Genomic DNA, 18,816 nt, shown 5'->3' with positions numbered 1-18,816 from the left:
CATTTAGTACAGGATCCAGTGTCCCCACCCCCCATATACTTCCGCTGGGCAGGGGAGATATATGCCCTATGGAAAAATCTAAGGTGCGTTTCCTGTAGATAGGCGGAGTGTAAACCTTTAGTGTATTTATTGTATTGCACTAGGAGATCATTTGACACACTGGAGATGGTGGGCAAATCCTATGTCCATTGAGTGAGTCATTTACGTGAGTATAAGGGTATATCAATCCTAGCCTCTACTAAGTGAGGGTATAATTGACAGAGTTTGTACTGTGCCGTAGTTCTACGAAGTAGAACTTTCAGGATAACATGGGAGCCATGTGTAATAGGGTCAGTGAGGTGAGTATAGGGGAGTGACTGAACATGTCGTCTCACCTGCAGGTATAAATAGAAGTGACTGTTGGGGAGGTGATGTCTGCATTGTAAGTCAGCAAACGTGCAAACCATGCCCCCTGGGTCAAAGACTTTGCTCACAAGGGCGATACCTTTACTTTTCTAGACTTGGAGCAGCGGACTGCAAATTGAAGGCGGGAAAGCGGGGTTGCCCCAAAGGGTAAGGAGAGGAGAGAAACAAAAGTCTCTCTTCAGTTTCTTATTCAAACTAATCCATAGGAGGTAAGTATCATGGAAAAGTATATTAGAATAGATATGTTTCGGTATAGCTGAGGATGGGAGATGCAGCAGTGCTGAGGGCGAATAAGGTTAAAGGGCTGCTTGATCCAAACTTATATCAGTGTAGGTGGATCTGTCCAACAACCAGTCCCCGGCATAGCGGAAAATACCGACACGGTATAAGATTTAAAGTCTAGTATACCCAGCCCACCTAATGACCAAGGAAGCATTAGCTTGGGGAGCGCAATTCTATCCCTCTGGCCCTTCCATAGATAGAGGAATTAATTCGCCAAATATCACTGTTAGTCAAAGCAAGTGGTAACGATTGGATAGTGTAGAACAGCTTAGGGAAGATAATTGATTTAACTACTGCAGCCCTACCTAGCAAGGAGAGTGGAAGCGCGTCCCATGATAACATCAATGTGGTTATCTTTTGTATCACCGGGGTGAAATTGGTCTTATATAATGGCTCAGTTTTGTTAGTGATAGATATACACAAATATTTAATCATTGAGGTATTAATTTTAAAGCGTGAAAAAATCGGAAGAAGCAAGGTCTAGCGAGTACTTGCCTATTGGTAGAAGTTCAGATTTATTGACATTCATTTTATACCCTGAGGATTTACCAAATTCATCAATCAATGCCATAATGTGGGGAATGGAGGTCAGGGGGTCAGTAATAAATAGGAGCATATCATCTGCGAACAGTGATACCTTCAATTCATTCGATGCAATCCTGATTCCATGAAACTCAGTTGAGTCGCGTAGTAGAATAGCCAGAGGCTCAATGGCGATAGCAAAGAGTAAGGGCAGCAGAGGGCACTCGTGCCTTTGTACGAGGGGAAATAGTCTGATATTTGGCCATTGCAGATAATTTGTGAAAGTGGGGTGGAATACAGCAATTTGACATAGAAAATAAAAGTCGGGGGAAGACCAAATCGGGCCATGGTGGAATATAAGTGTGGCCAAAGCACCAGGTCAAAGGCCTTCTCGGCGTCTAGGGATAAAATGATACCTGGTGGAGCGGAGTCAACAGGTTGTTGGAGATGTTGGACAGCAGCAATGACCTTCCTCACATTGACCACAGAGTGTCTGCCCACAATAAACACCGTTTGGTCCGTGTGGATAATAGATGGCAGTACCACTTTAAGTCTGTCCGCTAGTATTTTCGCCAAGATTTTATAGTCCGAATCCAAAAGCGATATCGGCCTATAAGATCCTGGGTTGGTGAGATCCCTACCCGGTTTAGGCAGAACTTTAACATAGGCTGCATTAAAGTATAGAGGGGGGGAGGCCAGATCGTAACATATGGTTAAAGGCATCCACCAGCGTGTCTAGTATATGGGGGAAGCATGAATTTGTAGAAACTACCCCAAACTCATCTGGGCTAGGAGTTTTACCGTGTTTCAGATTTTTAATTACTGATGTGACTTCTGCAGCTGTGACGGGGCCAATCAGTGCAGTGTCCATTTGCGGGAAGGAGTCCGTAGGGACAAAGGGGTCACACATAGGGTCGGAGTGAATATCTGCTGCAGGAGCTGGAGAAGTATGTTAGTAAAGAGCGGAATAATAATCCGTCATGATCTGCAATATCTGTGCGTTGGAGGAGGTGAGAGAGCCATCCACTCTCCGTAGGGGATGGACGATAGCAGATGGCCTAGTGCCATTCAGTATGTTAGTTAGTAGCTTGCCCGTTTTGTTTCCAAAACGGTGATATTTGTAATTGACCTTGTAGAGAGATTTATTGCCCCTATTGGTTAAGTATTCGTTAAAGTGGGATTTAGCGATAGTGTAATTATGCTTACTGGACACAGTAGGGATGTGGCAGTAAGCAGAGTAAGTAGAGGACAGTTGATTTTGCAACTTGAGGTAGGAAGAGGCATAGGCTTTGTTTAGTTTAGCCATATATGAGAGAATTGCGCCCCTCAAGACCGATTTCGCTGTTTGCCAGAAGAGAGGAGGGCTAGAGCTTGCGTGAGACTGGTTGTTGGAGCAGAATTCCCCCAGCATTCGACTAGCATAGTTTGAAATTCAGGAGAGGCCAATAAATGTGAAGGAAAGCTCCAAATCCGTCTGGGAGACGGTTCATCAGAGACACGCAAAGAAAATCGCTGCAGGGAGTGATCTGATAATGATATCGGCTCAATCTCGACGTCTGGGAGACCATTAAATAATCTATTCTCGATAGGGTGTGGTAGACAGAGGAAAGGCAGGTGTATTCCCTGGCGGTAGGGTTAACGGCCCTCCAAACATCAACTAGCGATAATTGGGATAGGAATTGAGGGATCCCAATTGACAGAGGATCTGTCAAGGTGTTTGTCAGAAACAAGATTGAAATCCACCGCATACTATTACGTTCCCCTCCCATGGGGTATATTTACTAAGATTCGTAATTTCCGAAAATAGGTCAAAGTTCAATCACGAATGACATCGACAGTGTAAAACTGCAACTTTTGAATTGATTACGATGGATTTACTAAGCTGTCGTATTCGGGTTTTTTCTTTTCTTCCGATGTCGATGTCATTCGTGTTTTTTTTACCTAATTTTACGGCAGTGATTAGCAAAACACTGCCGTTTTTTTTTTACAATCAATCTCGGACGGATCTGTGTGATCCGTGCTGGGGTTCTTATTTTTTTTTAATTTAATTAAACAATGTAAAATAAAAAAAAAAAAATGCGTGGGGTCCCCCCTCCTAAGCATAACCAGCCTCGGGCTCTTTGAGCCGATCCTGGTTGCAAAAATATGTGGGGAAAAATGACAGGGGTTCCCCCATATTTAAGCAACCAGCATCGGGCTCTGCGCCTGGTCCTGGTCCCAAAAATACGGGGGACAAAAAGAGTAGGGGTCCCCCGTATTTTTAAAACCAGCACCGGGCTCCACTAGCTGGACAGATAATGCCACAGCCGGGGGTCACTTTTATATAGTGCCCTGCGGCCGTGGCATCAAAAATCCAACTAGTCACCCCTGGCCGGGGTACCCTGGGGGAGTGGGGACCCCTTCAATCAAGGGGTCCCCCCCCCCCAGCCACCCAAGGGCCAGGGGTGAAGCCCGAGGCTGCCCCCCCCCATCCAATGGGCTGCGGATGGGAGGGCTGATAGCCTTTGTTGTAAAATAAAAGATATTGTTTTTAGTAGCAGTACTACAAGTCCCAGCAAGCCTCCCCCGCATGCTGGTACTTGGAGAACCACAAGTACCAGCATGCGGCGGAAAAACGGGCCCGCTGGTACCTGTAGTACTACTACTAAAAAAATACCCCAAAAAAAGACAAGACACACACACCGTGAAAGTAAAGATTTATTACATACATACACACATACATACATACTTACCTATGGCCCCACGCAGGTCGGTCCTCTTGTCCAGTAGAATCCAAGGGGTACCTGTTGAAGAAATTCTACTCACCAGATCCAGTGGTCCAGGCTCCTCGGCAAATCCAGGGATAATCCACGTACTTGAATAAAACAAAAAAACGGTTGCCCGACCACGAACTGAAAGGTGACCCATGTTTGCACATGGGTCACCTTTCCACGAATGCCAGAAACCCACTTTGCCTTCTGTCTAAGTGGGTTTCTTCAGCCAATCAGGGAGCGCCACGTTGTAGCACTCTCCTGATCGGCTGTGTGCTCCTGTACTGACTGACAGGCGGCACACGGCAGTGTTACAATGTAGCGCCTATGCGCTACATTGTAACCAATGCTGGGAACTTTCTGCTCAGCGGTGACGTCACTTTAGGTCAACCGCAGGGCAGAAAGTTCCCATCATTGGTTACAATGTAGCGCATAGGCGCTACATTGTAACACTGCCGTGTGCCGCCTGTCAGTGAGGACAGGAGCACACAGCTGATCAGGAGAGTGCTACAACGTGGCACTCCCTGATTGGCTGAAGAAACCCACTTAGCCAGAAGGCAAAGTGGGTTTATGGCATTCGTGGAAAGGTGACCCATGTGCAAACATGGGTCACCTTTCAGTTCGTGGTCGGGCAACCGTTTTTTTTGTTTTATTCAAGTACGTGGATTAACCCTGGATTTGCCGAGGAGCCTGGACCACTGGATCTGGTGAGTAGAATTTCTTCAACAGGTACCCCTTGGATTCTACTGGAGAAGAGGACCGACCTGCGTGGGAACATAAGGTAAGTATGTATGTATGTGTGTATGTATGTAATAAAATTATACTTTCACGGTGTGTGTGTCTTGTGTTTTTTTGGGTATTTTTTTAGTGGTAGTACTACAGGTACCAGCGGGCCCGTTTTTCCGCCGCATGCTGGTACTTGTGGTTCTCCAAGTACCAGCATGCGGGGGAGGCTTGCTGGGACTTGTAGTACTGCTACTAAAAACAATATCTTTTATTTTACAACAAAGGCTATCAGCCCTCCCATCCGCAGCCCATTGGATGGGGGGGGACAGCCTCGGGCTTCACCCCTGGCCCTTGGGTGGCTGGGGGGGGGGGACCCCTTGATTGAAGGGGTCCCCACTCCCCCAGGGTACCCCGGCCAGGGGTGACTAGTTGGATTTTTGATGCCACGGCCGCAGGGCGCTGTATAAAAGTGACCCCCGGCTGTGGCATTATCTGTCCAGCTAGTGGAGCCCGGTGCTGGTTTTAAAAATACGGGGGACCCCTACTCTTTTTGTCCCCCGTATTTTTGGGACCAGGACCAGGCGCAGAGCCCGATGCTGGTTGCTTAAATATGGGGGAACCCCTGTCATTTTTTTCACCATATTTCTGCAACCAGGATCGGCTCAAAGAGCCCGAGGCTGGTTATGCTTAGGAGGGGGGACCCCACGCAATTTTTTTTTTAAAAAATAAGCACTTTCCCACCCCTTCCCACTGATATACATGCACGGATCTCATGGATCCGTGCATGCCTATCCAATCACGAATAAAAAAAAAAGGTCTGTTTTTTTTTAGCACTTTTTTACGAGTTGTAATTTTTCACGGCAGTGTTTGTTCTTTTTTGGCTTTGCACTTCTTAGTAAATGACCGAGATTCATACTTAAACAGCCGCGTTTTGACCGATGGTGTATTCATTCGTAATTTTTTACCTGAACTTGCAAAAAATTACGAATGCCCTCATCACTGCCGTGATTAGTGTTTAGTAAATGACCGAGATTAACCGAGATGACACTTTGAAGAAAAAACGGCATCTCGGTCAAAATCGGGAGCTTAGTAAATGTCCCCCCATGTGAGGTGTCAGTTCAACAAGTAGTGTACTAAAGAATTTGGTGGTGTAGACAGGAGGGGCATAGACACTGCACAACGTGTAGGGCTGGGAGTGGAGTAAAACGTTAGCAATAACATATCTACCTTCAATATCTGAAACCACTTTTGTCAGTTCACATGGTGATGTACGTCGTGACATTATGACTACTCCCCTAGACTTAGACGTACAAGATGCACTAGCCAACAGTTTCCAGCCTAGCATTTGGAGTTTTAACATTTCTAGCGGCACTAAATGGGCCTCCTGGATAAAAAGTATATCTAGTTTCAACTTGTTACAATATAAGAGAACCTTCCTGCGTTTTGCGGGAGAGTTAAAACCCCCCACATTAAAAGAGCCTATTTTAATCTCAGACATGTTGTATAATACTAGTGTGGAGAGTAGGTACACCTGAACATTGCATCTAAACATTTATGATAAGAAGGACTGGTGGAGGAAGAGGACAAGACACGATAGGGTGGGGACACAAAGACACATAGAAACATATAAAAAAAACAACAACCATACTGCGCTTTCACATAACTTCCGGAGACAAATAAAAAACAAAAACATCAGATACAGTAAAATACTTTTGAAGGAACCCAGAGCATAACTCCTGTCATGCCCGGCTAGTTGTCATGTGAAACCTAAAAGAGTCCTCGAGGAACCAGAGGGGTGTGGGGCTGCAGAGAGGACACATCGTATGAGAGATCAGAGTAGCTGGGGAGGGAAGTGAGGTGAAGTTGAGTAATAATTAACACCTCCCTTCTGCGATAGATGCAGGTGGCAGGGGGATCAAGGCAATCAGGCGGGGTCGGTTATATCTTGATCTGAAGTCGGGCCTCTAGCACAGAGAAAATCTTCAGCATCGGCAGGAGACATAAAATCAAACTAGGGTATTCAATTATCCGCAAATTTGCGGCAATTTTTCGCCTGAAATTTTTTTGCGGCAATCGGGCAAAAATTTACGCGAAAACGCTCCGTTTTTTGACCTATTTAATTCCAAACGGGTTTCACGTGAAAATTCTTGCAGTGAAAAGTGCAGGTGAAAATGGGGAAATCAGCCTGTACCCCAAAAAATGCTAAACTAACATAGGAAAACAGAAGAGAAGTGTATTAGAGATCACATTAGAGCGTTTTTGGGGACTTAAATTGTGTAAAATGGCTGTTATATGCATTTTTTTTTAAATGCAAAAAAATGATAGAAAGCAAGTTTTTTTTTTTTTTTTTTTTTTTTGAGCAAAATAAATGCTCATTAAATTTGGGGTACATGAAAATGGGTATAAGTATATATTTGGGTCATTTTAGGGTACTTAAAAAAAAAAAAAAAAAGTGGAAACAGACTGATTACTCCCATCTGCAAGCCTAAAAACATCTGTCCCACTCATAAAGCACCCCAATATACCTGTCCCATACCTTGAACCCCAATTTCCATCACTTTGTACTTTTTCACCCCAAAAATGACATGTCATTATTGGCCAATTAAAAATAATTAAAAACTTCAACGTGCCTAATTAGTCATTAAGGGGGGTGTCCTAGGAGTTCTGTACCATATCCAAACATTTTTACCTTTAAAATAGTGACTTTTCCCAACTTTTCACCTGCTTCAGAGTAGGTGAAGTGAAATTAGTGAAAAAATTATCACCGATAAATTTTCCCGGAAAATTGAATAGGATGTAATTGTGTTTCGTGGGAAAAGTCCGGTTTTTCGCGCGAAAAGTCCGTTATCGCTGCTAATTGAATATACCCCAAAGTGTCTATCCTTTTCAAACAGACGTAGCTTGGCAGGGTAAATAAGGGCAAATTTTTTCCTATCTCAATCAGGCGTGTACAAATAGGGGAGAAAGCTCTGCGGGCTTTCGTGAGTTCCACGGAGTAATCTTGAAATAGTCGGAGTTGTGCGCCTTCCCATTTAAGGACGGGCTGTTTTCTGGAAGCTTTCCATATTTCTAGCTTGTGTGTAGCTGAGGCATTTAAAAATAGTGAGACTGGGACGTGAGTCATTAGGGCGTGGAGGAGGGCCTATCCTATGTACCCGTTCAATCACCATATCCTTGGACAAGTCAGGTATGCCCAGCAGTTGTGGCAAGGTGTGTGTAACAAATTGCTCCAGCAAGTGGCCCTTAATCGTTTCAGGGAGCCCCACCACCCTTATATTGTTTCGCCGTGACTGAGTTTCGATTTCCTCCATTTTATTGATAATGGAATAATTCTCCTCCAACCTTTTAACGTCACATTGCAAATCAGCTAGATTATGTGCCACTGAGCCTAATCTGTTTTCAGCAGTGGAAACCCTGGTAGACAAGTGGTGCATCTGAGTGGTAATGTCACTTAATGCTTTAGTCAGTAGCGGCCCCATCGCGGAGGTAATGGCGTCCACGAGGTCCCCATAAAGCAGCGGGCTGTCCCGGGGGCGCTGGGAGTTCAAGCCAGCAGTGTCCAGTGTCTCAGTGACTGTTTTCTTTGAAGGTGGCGTGTGATTCTTCCTCCGGCGCCATTACAGGGTCCTCGCCTTGTTTGATCTGGCGCAGCGCCTGCTGCTAGGAGCGCGGCGGCTGCGAGGATGTGACAAACTTGTCCATCGTGGAGGAGCAGCTGTGGGTGTGGGGGAGGTTTGGAGGCTATAGTAGCCGTGAAAAGGGTCAGAAAAGCCGGGCGCGGAGCTGTGAGCCTGTGCTGCTCACTCCATGGAACCGGAAGTCGTGTTCTTTCACATTTTACAATGTCAAAGGAGTGTGTCTTATGCACGGCAGAGTGTTTTTCTTTCCCAGGGGGATCACTACTCAGGATAGTACACCTTCTCAGGCTAGTGGGTCCGAACCAGTATGGTTGGATTCATTAAAAGGGAGGAGCTCAAATATTTCAAATAAATTGTCCCAAAATGAGAAAGAGACGCAATGCTTAAGACAGTCTGTGGATGACCTGATGAATAGAGATTGTGTCCATACCAGCGTCTCAGACCCCTACCATTTGTCCACAAAAGCGTACACTGGCCCAAATCCTGCAGGCTGACACTGATGATAACGTATCGGACGCAGAGGAGGGCGAGGTGGACTCGGGAGGGGGGGAGGCAGCTCTGTCGCAAGTAATACAGGCTCTGATAGAAGCTATTAGAGACGTCCTACACATTCCTGACAAAGTGACAGAGGACGATGAGGAATCTTATTTTAATGTAAAAAATAAACCCTCTGCTACTTTTCCTGCATCTAAGGAATTAAATTCCCTATTTGAAGAAACTTGGATTAATCCTGACAAGAAGTTTCAGATCCCTAAAAGGTTACTGGCATCCTTCCCTTTTCCCCAGGATGATAGAAAAAAATGGGAAGACCCACCGATTGTTGATGTATCGGTATCTAGGTTGTCAAGTAAAATAATCTTACCTGTCCCGGGGGCAGCCTCCTTAAAGGACACGGCTGACAGGAAGATTGAGCCCACTCTCAAATCTCTGTACACAGCTGCTGGGGTGGCCCAAAGACCCACTATAGCTTGTGCATGGATAACTAGGGCCATTGCAAAGTGGTTGGGTAACCTAATTGAGGGGTTAGATTCCTTACCTAGAGCGGAGATAGTTTTACTACTACAGCATATTCAGGACTCTGTAAACTTTATTGGGGACGGCCATGGCAGTGTCAGCACGCAGGGGCCTATGGCTACGTCCGTAAAAGGGTGTGGAAAGCTTACCATTCACAAGTGAGGCCCTGTTTGGAGATGAACTGGATACGTGGATATCCAAGGCTACGGCGGGTAAATCTACATACCTTCTTTCCACAGCCCCCCCAGCTAGTAAGTCCTACTCTGCTCCAACTCTGCAGTCCTTTCGGACAGCAAAATTAAAAAATCAAACCAAAGGTTCTTCTACAGTCTTCAAAGGCAATAGAGGTAAACCCAGAAAACAAGCGACTGCAGGTTCACAGGAACAGAACTCGGGTTCTGTTTCCTCAAAGCCTTCAGCATGATGGTGGACCGCACTGCCTGGAAGACAGGCAGGTGGGAGCCAGATTAAGAGATTTCAGTCACATATGGGCGACGACATGCCAAGGATACCTGGGTCAAAGAGCTCATAGCCCAGGGGTACAGACGGGAGTTTCAGGAACTCCCACTTCACAGATTCTTCAAATCAGGCTTACCAGATTCTCAGGAGGCAAGTCAAAAACTGGTACAGACTCTGGTCATTGTTCCAGTTCCACCTCGGCTATAGAACAAAGGTTATTATTCCAACCTGTTTGTGGTACCGAAACCAGACTGTTCGGTAAGACCCATTTTAAACCTCAAGTCACTGAACCCATATCTACGGGTGTTCAAATTCAAGATGGAGTCTCTGAGAGCGGTGATCTCGGGTCTGGAGGAAGGGGAATTCTTGGTGTCTCTGGATATCAAGGATGCGTACTTTCTTATCCCAATCTGGCCACCTCATCAGGCTTATCTAAGGTTTGCATTATAGGACTGTCACTACCAGTTCCAGGCCCTGCCATTTGGCCTCTCCACGGCACCGAGGGTGTACACCATGGTAATGGCAGAGATGATGTTTCTCCTCCGCGAACAGGGAGTGAACATAATTCCATACCTGGACGATCTGCTGATAAAAGCGCCATCCAGGGAGAGGTTGTTGGACAAAATTGCCCTCTCAACTCGACTACTCCAGGATCACGGGTGGATTCTGAACCTACCAAAATCTCATTTGGAACCAACACGGAGGCTTCCGTTCCTGGGGATGATACTGGATACGGAGGCACAGAAGTTATTCCTTCCATTGGACAAGGCATTGGTAATCCAGTCGATGGTGCGGGATTTCTAAAACCAACCGGGATATCTGTGCATCTATGCATTCGCCTTCTGGGAAAGATGGTAGCTGGTTACGAGGCGCTGCAGTACGGAAGGTTTCACGCTAGGCCTTTCCAGCTGGATCTGTTGGACAAATGGTCCGGATAGCATCTCCACATGCACCAGAGGATATGTCTGTGGCCAAGAGCCAGCATTTCACTTCTGTGGTGGCTTCAGACTTCTCACCTGACAAAGGGCCGAAGGTTCGGGATTCAAAATTGGATTCTGCTAACCACGGACACAAGCCTCAGAGGTTGGGGAGCAGTCACCCAGGGGGAGCAGTTCCAAGGAAAATGGTCAAGTCAGGAAACCATTCTTCCAATCAACATTCTGAAATTAAGGGCCATATACAACACCCTTCTACAAGCATCACATCTTCTTCAAGATCAGGGCATCCAGGTTCAGACGGCGGTAACAGACCTAAACCGACAGGGCTGAACGAAGAGCAGCAATGTCAGAGGTAACAGGGCAGAAACGCATGCTGTGGCGTTGTCGGCAATCTTCATTCCGGGAGTAGGCAACTGGGAAGCAGACTTCCTCAGCAGACACAACCTCTACCCAGGAGAGTGGGGCCTTCACCCGGAGATGTTTGGGTGCTTGATACGTCGGTGGGAAATTCCACAGATCGACATGATGGCCTCTCGTCTCAACAGGAAGGTGACTCCATGGGTCTATCAGATGGTGTATGTGTTTCCACCACTTCCATTGATCCCAAAAATTCTCAAAAGAATAAAAAGGGAAAAGGTTCAAGCAATTCTCATTGCTCCGGATTGGCAAAGAAGGGCTTGGTACGCGGATCTACTGGAAATGCTCCTAGATGATCTGTGGCCTCTTCCTCTTCGAGAGGATCTTCTGCAACAGGGGCCGTTCGTCTATCAAGACTTACCGCGGCTACATTTGATGGCATGGAGGTTGAGCGTGATATTCTAGCCCGGAAAGGGATTCCGGACAGGGTTATTCCTACCTTGATCCAAACCAGAAAAAGGGTAACGTTCTGTACATTACCTTCGTATTTGGAGAAAATGCGTCTCTTGGTGTGAAATTTTGTGCGCTGGAATTTCACCTGGGATGTTTTCTGAAGTCAGGTGTGGATGTGGGTCTACGCCTGGGCTCCATAAAAGTCCAGATTTTGACCTTTTATCCATTTTCTTCCAGAAACAGTTGGCTTCCCGCCCTGAGGTTCAGACATTCTTGAAGGGTGTTTTGCACATCCAACCGCCCTTTGTGCCTCCCACGGCACCTTGGGATCTCAACGTGGTGTTGCAGTTTCTACAATCTGAATGGTTTGAGCCTTTTACAGGAGGTTGACCAAAAGTTTCTTACGTAGAAGACCGTCACACGGTTGGCCTTGACTTCAGCAAGACGTGTGTCGGAATTGGGGGCACTGTCTCACAAAAGCCCCTATTTGATTTTTCATGAAGATAGAGCTGAACTCCGAACTCGTCAGCAATTTCTTCCAAAGGTGGTGTCTGCGTTTCATATCAACCAACCTATTGTGGTCCTGGTGGTTACAGACACCTCTACTACTTCAAAGTTCCTGGATGTTGTGAGGGCTTTGAAGATCTATGTGAAGTGGACAGCTTGTCACAGAAAATCAGACTCGCTGTTTGTGCTCTATGATCCCAATAAAATTGGGTGTACTGCTTCAAAGCAGTCTATTGCTCGCTGGATCAGGCTTAACTATCCAGCATCAGCATGCTTACTCTACAGCAGGGTTGCCAGTTCCTAAATCTGTACAGGCCCACTCTACTAGGTCGGTGGGTTCTTCCTGGGTGGCTGACCGTGGTGTCTCTGCTTTACAGCTCTGCTGAGCAGCTACTTGGTCAGGTTCGAACACGTTTGCTCAGTTCTACAAGTTCTATACTTTGGCCTCTGAGGACCTTCAGTTTGGTCAATTAGTTCTGCAGGAACCTCGGCACTCTCCCACCCGGTTTGGGAGCTTTGGTACATCCCCATGGTACTAATGTGGACCCCAGTATCCTCTAGGACGTAAGAGAAAATAGGATTTTAATTACCTACCGTTAAATCCTTTTCTCGTAGTCCGTAGAGGAAACTGGGCGGTTGCCCAGTGCTTTGTGTGTTCCTCCACTGTTACTTGGTTAAGTATTGTTGCTGGTTCAGCTGTTGCTGTTCCTCATCAGGTTTGGTTAGCATGGCTTTCCTCTTGTTTGTGTGTGCTGGTTCGAATCTCACCACTGTCCTTTCATTCCTTCTCTCAAGGTATGTACGTCTCCTCGGGCACAGTTTCTAGACTGAGTCTGGTAGGAGGGGCATAGAGGGAGGAGCCAGCGCACACTATTGATTTCTTAAAGTGCCAAAGGCTCCTAGTGGACCCGTCTATACCCCATGGTACTAAATGGACCCCAGTATCCTCTACGTTCTTCGAGAAAAGGATTTACCGGTAGGTTTAAAAATCCAATTTTTTTTTTTTTTTTTTTTTTTTTGTAAATGTAAAATCAACTAGATTGCGATTAATATGCAACTTTTTCCGTCATTTTTGTTATTTTAGATCAAAATGAGTATTTTGACATCCAGCATGTTGACACTGTTTTTAATGATTGTGCAATACAAATGTCAACATTGACAGTGTTGACATGTCATTGCCGACTTTCTGTCTTGCATCCCTTTTCAGGCAATTCTGCAACTGGTGAATGTAATAATTTGCTGCATTTGTTAACTATTAATGCAGTAACATATGCTATATCGCAGCAGATTTTCAGTAATATCATCTCATGGCAATAGAATTTGTGAATCTGACATAGACTGTGATGTTAGTGAAGGAGTTGTATGGATCTTTCATGTCTACTTGGGTAGCTGGGCAGGAACGTACCAGAAACAACACATGTATAACAATATAAACAAATAACATACAATGTATGCAGTCTAAGAGAGCCTCCACACGGAGCGATGTGTCCTCCAGGGACATATCGCGAGTGATGGGACCCAGCAGGTTGACGGCATCGGCAAGTGCACACAAACTTGTCGATGCCGGCAACGACGAGCGACGTCGTGGAGGGGGAGCAGGGCCTTGCTGTATTCGGCAGCATGGTATCATTCGCCACCTCCTCAGATCCTTCTGCATGTTCAGGAGAACCTTAGGTGCGTGCATTGCGTAGTTGACATTCCCCCACACAGACCATTTTTAAACGATGTGTCGTTTCTGATCGGTCGGAAACGCCCACAATGTTTAAAAAAAAATCTTACTGTGTATGGGCACCTTAAAGCAAAAAACATGAAAATGTTACAATATTAATAAACAAGATGACTTTTAAAAACAAATGAAGATCTGAGAAAACATTTTAGTCCGTGTTGAATCCCATAAATCACTTTCTTGTGACCTTTTCATGTAAATTCCTACACCAACATTGTAAGGAATCCCTACCGAACTTACTGCGTGTACCTTTACCAATGTCTTGCTTTGTCAGTCTACAAGCATTCTAGCTGGAGCCCCGGCTATGTGCTATTATATATTCACTTACTCTAGTGTAGCACTTTCAACAATTTATTTAATTAAGTGTGTGTGTGAGCACCCTGTGGTTCCATGGGTAGGTAACGGAGGGTTGTAAGTCTACACCCTTTTTTTATTTTATTTTTATTTAAACATTCCTTCACTTCCTACATGTAAATCTAGCTCCACATAGGAAAAGAGAGTGCACTCCCTATGATATATCCATCTAATTCTAATAGTTTATTATTGTTGCTATGCATCACATTCCAATGTTTATATCAAATATGCTACACAGTGTGTTTAAAGTAGAAGAATCGGTTTACAATGGAAAAACCTAAAACATTTCTCATTATTTATTGATTAAAACACCAGACCGTAGTGTACATGATCCTATAACTACAATTGCCATAGTCTTAAGGTCCGTACACATTAGACGATGTCGCTCTGTGAGCAACGTCGTCTAATGTTTCCCCTCCCGGGCCGGCAGCCGACTGTACACACTGAGCGATATGACTGCTCATATCGCTCAGTGACGTCACGCCTCCGCCAGCCCTGCATGCAGGTCGTGCATGCATGATCCTGCATGCATGCACTGGCAACAGCGACGAGAGTTGCCGACCCGCGGGGCTGTGCATCGGTCGTCGCTGGCGGCATACACACTTGCCGATAAAATGAGCGACGTCGCTCAGGGAGGGAGAAAATGAGCAACGCCGCTCATTTTATCGGCAAGTGTGTATGGGCCTTTAGAATGGCGATAGTTAAATTTGGTTTAGCAATATGATTGTTTGGACAACTAACCTTTATTTGTAATTCTAGGACGGCCCTATCTTTTGCTGTGTTGTATCCTTTTACTGTACAGTATTCCTATGGAACAAAGTCTCTTCTCTATCAAATAAACCATTTTTTTTTCTAGCAAATGTTTTGTGCATTTCCTTACTGTTTTTTACTTAATTGAGAACCCATTTTTTCCATCCATGTAGAAGTATGTAGTTGTTGTTGTACTTGCATAGCTTTATACTTATTTAGAAGATGTATCAAGCAGAATGAAGAAGTAGGCCGTAGCAACATTGGTTGCTATGGGCAATTTCTCCACTCAGTGTACTGCTTGATTCATCTCATAGTGCCTACATATTCCACAGTGCTGTACAAACAGAAAATGTTTGGCCATATCCGTTCTGTCTTGTAAGAAGCTATTTTCTCTAACGTCCTAAGTGGATGCTGGGGACTCCGTAAGGACCATGGGGAATAGCGGCTCCGCAGGAGACTGGGCACATCTAAAGAAAGCTTTAGGACTAACTGGTGTGCACTGGCTCCTCCCCCTATGACCCTCCTCCAAGCCTCAGTTAGATTTCTGTGCCCGACGAGAAGGGTGCACACTAGGGGCTCTCCTGAGCTTCTTAGTGAAAGTTTTAGTTTAGGTTTGTTATTTTCAGTGAGACCTGCTGGCAACAGGCTCACTGCATCGAGGGACTAAGGGGAGAAGAAGCGAACTCACCTGCGTGCAGAGTGGATTGGGCTTCTTGGCTACTGGACATTAGCTCCAGAGGGACGATCACAGGTTCAGCCTGGATGGGTCCCGGAGCCGCGCCGCCGGCCCCCTTACAGAGCCAGAAGAGCGAAGAGGTCCGGAGAAAGCGGCGGCAGAAGACGTTCCTGTCTTCAAATAAGGTAGCGCACAGCACTGCAGCTGTGCGCCATTGCTCTCAGCACACTTCACACTCCGGTCACTGAGGGTGCAGGGCGCTGGGGGGGGCGCCCTGAGACGCAATAAAACATGACAGAAATACCTTACATGGCAAAAAAATGCATCACATATAGCTCCTGGGCTATATGGATGCATTTAACCCCTGCCAGAATATACAAAAAACCAGGAGATAAGGCCGCCGAAAAGGGGGCGGAGCCTATCTCCTCGGCACACTGGCGCCATTTTCCCTCACAGCTCAGTTGGAGGGAAGCTCCCTGGCTCTTCCCTGCACTACAGAAAGGGTTAAAAAAAGAGAGGGGGGCACTATTTAGGCGCAGTATTAAAACATACAGCAGCTATAAGGGGAAAAACACTTATATAAGGTTATCCCTGTATATATATATAGCGCTCTGGTGTGTGCTGGCATACTCTCCCTCTGTCTCCCCAAAGGGCTAGTGGGGTCCTGTCCTCTATCAGAGCATTCCCTGTGTGTGTGCTGTGTGTCGGTACGTTTGTGTCGACATGTATGAGGAGAAAAATGATGTGGAGACGGAGCAGAGTGTCTGTAACAGGGATGTCACCCCCTAGGGGGTCGACACCTGAGTGGATGTACTGTTGAAAATTACGTGACAGTGTCAGCTCTATATAAAAAAACAGTGGTTGACATGAGACAGCCGGCTACTCAGCTTGTGCCTGTCCAGATGTCTCTTAGGCCGTCAGGGGCTCTAAAGCGGCCGTTACCTCAGATGGCAGATACAGACGCCGACACGGATACTGACTCCTGTGTCGACGGTGAAGAGACAACCGTGATTTCCAGTAGGGCCACACGTTACATGATTGAGACAATGGCAAATGTTTTTATACATTTCTGATAATACCCCTTTTTGGTGGTACTCGTATTATGTTCGGTGAGGGAAAAACTACCTGTAGTTTTCCTGAATCTGAGAAATAAAATGAGGTGTGTGATGATGCGTGGGTTTCCCCCCGATAACAATTGATGATTTCTTAAAAAGTATTGGCTGCATACCCTTTCCCGCCAGAGGTTAGGGTGCGTTGGGAAACACCCCCTAGGGGGGGATAAGGCGCTCACACGCTTGTAAGAACAAGGGCTCTACCCTCTCATGAGATGGCCGCCCTTAAGGATCCTGCTGATAGAAAGCAGGAGGGTATCCAAAAAGGTATTTACACACATACTGGTGTTATACTGCGACCAGCTATCGCCTCAGCCTGGAGGTGCAGTGCTGGGTGGGCATGGTCGGATTCCCTGACTGGAAATATTAGGATAGTATATTATTGCCTATAGAGCATTTAAAAGATGCATTTCTATATATGCATGATGCACAGCGGAATAATTGCCGACTGGCATCAAGTATAAGTGCGTTGTCCAATTCTACCAGTAAAATGGTCAGGTGATGCGGATTCCAAACGGCATTTGGAAGTATTGCCTTTGAAAGGGGACATTTGGGGTCGGTCTTTTAGACCTGGTGGCCACGGCAACAGCTGGGAAATCCACGTTTGTACCCCAGGTCGCCTCTCAAAATAAGACGCCGTATTATCAGGCGCAGTCCTTTGTTGGCAAGCGGACAAAAGGTTCCTCTTTTCTGCTCGTGACAGAGGGAGAGAAAAAAGGCTGCAGAGATCAGCCAGTTCCCAGGAACAGAAACCCTTTCCCGCCTCTGCCAAGCCCTCAGTATGACGCTAGGGCTTTACAAGCTCAGGCACGGTGGGGGCCCGTTCTCAATTAATTTCAGTGCGCAGTGGGCTCACTCGCAAGTAGACCCCTGGATCCTTCAGGTAATATCTCAGGGGTACATATTAGAATTTGAGACGTCTCCCCCTCGCCGTTTCCAAAAGTCGGCTTTACCGACGTCTCCCTCTGACAGGGAGGCAGTTTTGGAAGCCATTCACAAGCTGTATTCCCAGCAGGTGATAATCAAGGTACCCCTCCTGCAACAGGGAACGGGGTATTATTCCACACTATTGTGGTACCGAAGCCAGACGGCTCGGTGAGACCGATTCTAAATCTAAAATCTTTGAACACTTACATACAGAGGTTCAAATTCAAGATTGAGTCACTCAGAGCAGTGATTGCGAACCTGGAAGAAGGGGACTACATGATGTCTCGGGACATCAAGGATGCTTACCTTCATGTCAAAATTTACCCTTCTCACCAAGGGTACCTCAGGTTATGGTACAGAACTGTCACTATCAGTTCAGACGCTGCCGTAGGGATGGTCCACGGCACCCCGGGTCTTTACCAAGGTAATGGCCGAAATGATATCCCTTCGAAGGAAGGGAATTTTAGTTATCCCTTACGTGGACGATTCCCTGATAAGGGTAAGATCCAGGGAACAGTTGGAGGTCGGTGTAGCACTATCTCAGGTAGTGTTGCGGCAGCACGATTGGATTCTCAATATTCCAAAATCGCAGCTGGTTCCGACGACTTGTCTTCTGTTCCTAGGGATGATCCTGGACACAGTCCAGAAAAAAGGTGTTTCTCCCGGAAGAGAAAGCCAGGGAGTTATCCGAGCTAATCAGGAACCTCCTAAAACCGAACCAAGTCTCAGTGCATCAATGCACAAGGGTTCTGGGTAAAAATGGTGGCTTCCTACGAAGCAATCCCATTCGTTAGATTCCACGCAAGAACTTTCCAGTGGAACCTACTGGACAAATGGTCCGGGTCGCATTTTCAGATGCATCAGCGGATAACCCTGTCACCAAGGACAAGGGTATCCATCCTGTGGTGGTTGCAGAGTGCTCATCTTCTAGAGGGCCGCAGATTCGGCATTCAGGACTGGGTCCTGATGACCACGGATGCCAGCCTGCGAGGCTGGGGAGCAGTCACACAGGGAAGGAATATCCAGGGCTTAGGGTCAAGCCTGGATACATCACTTCACATAAATGTCCTGAAGCTAAGGGCCATTTACAATGCTCTAAGCTTAGCGAGACCTCTGCTTCAAGGTCAGCCGGTGTTGATCCAGTCGGACAACATCATGGCAGTCACCCACGTAAACAGACAGGGTGGCACAAGAAGCGGGAGGGCAATGGCAGAAGCTGC

At 46.3% G+C, this 18,816-nt stretch overlaps 1 protein-coding gene across 4 annotated transcripts in view; it reads left to right on the top strand.

Moving 5' to 3' along the window:
• The window catches only part of LOC134966166 (zinc finger protein 436-like), a 125,348-nt gene that overhangs the window by 8,615 nt on the left and 97,917 nt on the right, over positions 1–18,816 (top strand). The gene's annotated exons all lie outside the window — the stretch shown is intronic.

The sequence above is a fragment of the Pseudophryne corroboree genome, chromosome 10 (genome assembly GCF_028390025.1).
Source record: "Pseudophryne corroboree isolate aPseCor3 chromosome 10, aPseCor3.hap2, whole genome shotgun sequence".
Lineage (NCBI taxonomy): Eukaryota > Metazoa > Chordata > Amphibia > Anura > Myobatrachidae > Pseudophryne > Pseudophryne corroboree.
Note: the sequence above shows the minus strand (reverse complement) of the source record. Positions and strands in the feature narration are given on the sequence as shown.